Source organism: Carya illinoinensis, chromosome 9 (assembly GCF_018687715.1).
Source record: "Carya illinoinensis cultivar Pawnee chromosome 9, C.illinoinensisPawnee_v1, whole genome shotgun sequence".
NCBI lineage: Eukaryota > Viridiplantae > Streptophyta > Magnoliopsida > Fagales > Juglandaceae > Carya > Carya illinoinensis.
Window position 1 is genome coordinate 8,886,302 of NC_056760.1, and position 4,576 is coordinate 8,890,877.

The following is a 4,576-nucleotide window of genomic DNA, read 5'->3' on the forward strand; positions in this document are numbered from 1 at the left end:
AAGTCGGATGCAGTAAGGTTTTAACAGGTTTTACTTAGTTATTTTTGTTCAGTTGAGGAATCTCATCTCATCTTAAATTAATGATGGTTGGGATTTATTATTTTTTAACTTTTCGTAAATAGTTAAATCCATCTCAACCTATTTCATACATGTACATATATATTTCAACCTATTTACATTTAAATACATCTCAAATAAACTCATAAACAATACTAATCACAAATCAATTTAGATCATCTGAGATCATTTCAGTATCCAAACGTAGCTCCAATCCTACTACTTGGCTGCCCAACGTGTGTCATTGGGCGTGCCTCGGCTGCAAATTCCATTCTTTTCCAATTATTTTTTAAATATCTTTAACCATTTTTTTAAAAAAGAATCACAAATTTATTATTAGTCACTCACTTAATTATTAAGTAAAAAAATATTAAATATATTAACCGTCAAAATGAGGATGAAAAAACGTTGGGACAAGTTAGCCTTGTCCTTTCTTTAAAATTTGGCTAGCCGCATGCTAATGATCTGAAGTAATTTTATGCTTGCGTCTGTTTTGAACACCTCAACTTTGCCCCCACGAATTGTTAGATTCCAGAATTCTGATTACGTTAATGCAAATTCCAAAATGCAACAGTTTGACAAAAGCACTTTGGTGCTTGCAGGAAACGGAAGAAACTCAACTAGAATTGCAATTCTTATAGTCGTGCCGATTGTCGCTTCCTTTGTTCTAATCTGCATCTGCATCTTCTATAGAAGAGTGAGGAAATCAAGGGAGCGACTTCAAAGTACGTTAAGAGGTATCATTCTACACAAAAATATGGCATAATTTGGGGATTGTCAACTATCAAACAGTTCTAGAAATTAAAATAGCTAATTAATTGTACATAAGATGAGTGTTCGATCCGCCTGACCAGTGACTTTTGCTAAACAAAATGAACAATGCACTAATCAAATTAAAACTTATCGCTTGATCTTTAGATGAACCCGTATATGAAATTAGTAGTGCTGAAGAAAAGCTAAAATTCGAGTATGGGACAATTGAAGTTGCTACAGAGAACTTTTCTGCTCAAAACAAGCTTGGAGAAGGAGGATTTGGTGCTGTTTATAAGGTAATGCAAGATAATCGCATGCAAGATAAGGTTATACATATTATATACAATATTTTGATATATTTCTATTTTTCAGGGTAAGTTTCCAAATGGAAAAGAAATAGCTGCTGTGAAGAGGTTGTCCATGAGTTCTCAACAAGGAGATGCAGAATTTAAGAATGAGGTGATGTTGGTGGCTATGCTTCAACACCAAAATTTGACAAGGCTTCCAGGATTGTGCTTGAAAGGGAGTGAAAGGCTTCTAGTCTATGAGCTTGTAAGGAATTCAAGCCTTGATAAGTTCATATTTGGTATGGTTGCACTTCTGCTTAAATTTTGAATTCTAGTCATAGTAATTTCTTTCCGATTGGAATGTCTTGTCCTTCAATATATGGCTTTAGCAAAAGCATCAGCTTGCACGAATGTGCAGATCGAATCAAACGTGCACAATTGAATTGGGAACTGCGTGACAACATTATACAAGGCATTACTCGTGGACCTCTTTACATTCATCAAGATTCCCGCCTTCGTATTATTCATCATGATCTTAAAGCTAGCAACATTTTATTAGATGCAGACATGAACCCCAAGATTTCAGATTTTGGGACGGCAAGATTATTTGAAGTAGATCAAAGTCAAGCCAATACGCACAAAATTGTGGGGACCTAGTAAGTATATCCACATACTCTATAGCTAATAACTGGAATATAGCATGCCATCTACCCTAACAATTACTAATACTTTGGTCCTCCCATGCAGTGGATACATGCCTTCGGAATATGCAATATGCGGACATTTTTCAGTAAAATCCGATGTGTTTAGTTTTGGTGTGCTAGTTCTAGAGATAGTGAGCAGTAAAAAAATTAATTCTATAATTTGTAATGGAGATAATGAAGGCGGTCTTCTAAGTTATGTAAGTACTAAAATCTCTCTAGACATTTCGATCCTTTCTGTGTCAAAGTGTGATCACTAGTAATTCACATAATAAATACAAAATAAATTAATTTTTTGTCTATTGTTTATCTGCCAATAATATAACCATTTTACAGGCATGGAAAAATTGGAGGGAGCGGACAATTTCAAATCTTGCAGATCCCACGATAAGGAACAGTTGTTCAGAAACTCAAATAATGAGATGCATCCATATTGGGTTATTATGTGTTCAGGAAAACTTGGCTGACAGACCGAACATGTCTTAAGTTGTTCTCATGATCAATACCCAATCTATCACTTTACCAGTACCCACAAGACATGCCTTTCTTATGTACAGCAACAATTATAGATCAAATAAAGTACATGGAAGTAGCTCTACGCAACCCTCGATAAATGAGGCTTCAATTTTTGAGCCAGATCCTCGGTAGCATCTGATGGAAATGCCCCTTAATTTAAACCTTTGTGTTTTGAAATGAAATGTTACCTATTCAATATGCCCTCCCCCCCTCTCTCTCTCTCTCTCTCTCTCTCTCTCTCTCTCTCTCTCTCTCTCTCTCTCTCTCTCTCTCTCTCTCTCTCTCTCTCTCTCTCTCTCTCTCTCTCTCTCTCTCTCTCTCTCTCTCTCTCTCTCTCTCTCTCTTATTTATTTAAATGGTAAATTTGCAATAAAACATTAGTTCATTTCCTTCGTTACAACTGTTTAGACGTACTTGTTTTCTTTGTTGTACAAGTGTTTAATTCCTTTGGCGATTCTTTTATTAGCATAATTGGGTCTGAAAGTGATTCCAAATCACTGCAATCCCTATAATTTTAATATATTAGAGGGATGCTATTTATCATCCTACACCACACATTTTATATATTTTAATATTTTTACTAATTGAGTTGTTTTTTTTTTATCATTCATACACCATATATTTATTATAGGAAAAATGAAAATAAAGATTGAAATAGATATAATATGTGATATGTGGGAATGATAAGTAGACTTATCAAAGTTTGAACAATTAATAAATCCTCACGAACACCGATACAGAACTTGCCGCAACGACTTCTATACTCCTAAATTTTCTAACTTACCTCTTTAGAAAATGAAAAACCCTATCTAAATTTGTGGAGAACTTTGCGGGGTAATTGTGATGGATATTAAAAGGGAGAAAAACGCACATGGAGGTCGCTTGGTTGACTTTTCACCATTGTTGGAGTACTAGATGGATCGATTCAAATTATTATCCATTTTATAACATGCTTGGCAGATTGCCCGAGCTATCATTTGTCCATTAATATTATCATGCATAGAGACATATGCATTTTTAATCCAGATTACACACATTATTCGAGAGTTAATTAGTTTTGATAAACTTTCTTGTATATAAGTATTTGATCAAAATAATGTAAAATACAATAAGCTGGTCGATGCAACTTATGACGAGCTATAGGTTGTAGCTGACCTTGGCAGCCACCCACAAGCAGCATCGAACGCATTAAATTAAGGACATCCTTTGCGACTTCTCTTTGATTTATCAGTGTCAATTGAAGCGTGTATAGAAAAAATATTATTCTTCATCTTAAAGTATTTCATTTTTCATTTGCACATATTGATGATTGGTATATGGAGGGACCATTCCAACCGGAGGGCCCTGGAGCATATAAAAAAATGCTCATAATACATTAAACACCAAGAAGCCCAGAGTATGGGCCCAGTATCGGCCCAAAAGTCACGAAGGGATAGCCAAGAGGAATTCAAAAAGAGACATACATGGCGCCATCTTTAATGGAAGGATAAAAACAGCAAGAAGTGATAGGATTATTCAAAATCCTAAGCCTTGATCTGTTCCGATAAATCCTGGATGAGATATGTACAGCAAACAAGCCTATATATACAGGTAATCTTTGAGGTTTAAAAAGCAGGATGACCTCTTGACTGACTTTAGCATCGGAGTGTTTGCAGGAGGAGCCCCCCTCGAGTTTCATCAAAAGAGATCGACCTAGCGGTAAAAGATTGGAAGTGAGACACGTCCCAAACATTTGGTGCCATCTGTGGGATGCTAGTGGTTCAGCATGGTTCTCACATGCCAATTGTAACACGCTCAGTAGCAAGCCGAACGATGGACGTCGGACCGTCATCTGTGCAAGCGCGACTAGCAGTAGTAGAGGAGAAGTTGAAACAAGCTATGGAGGTTATGGGAATCTTGTAAAAGGAGAACGACGGCTTGAGACAGAAGAGCGCCAATTCCCATGATGATGATGTGCCCGCCCACAGTGAGCAAGGAGAGCAAGAAGCACATTGCAGGGTCGAAAAAGATGCTGAACGCGAAGAGAAAGAAAGGATGCATGATGAGTTAAAGGAGTTGGTAGGAAAATATGAGGAAATTGCGAAGAGGATGGGTGGTTCTTCCTCGATGGAAACTTTGCTCCACCAAACAAACCTGTTGTACAGCTAGCGCACATATTATGGCTGTGCCGCTCTCACCGAAATTTAAAGTTCCCAGATAGATATGTACGATGGGTCCAAGGACCCGGTAGATCATCTGGAAAACTTTAAAACTCACATCACG

The 4,576-nt window shown here is 36.8% G+C and overlaps 1 pseudogene; it reads left to right on the forward strand.

Annotated features, from left to right (window-relative positions):
* The first annotated feature begins 535 nt into the window (after positions 1-535).
* LOC122276757 lies at positions 536-4,462 on the forward strand (annotated as a pseudogene).
* Positions 4,463-4,576: the final 114 nt, after the last annotated feature.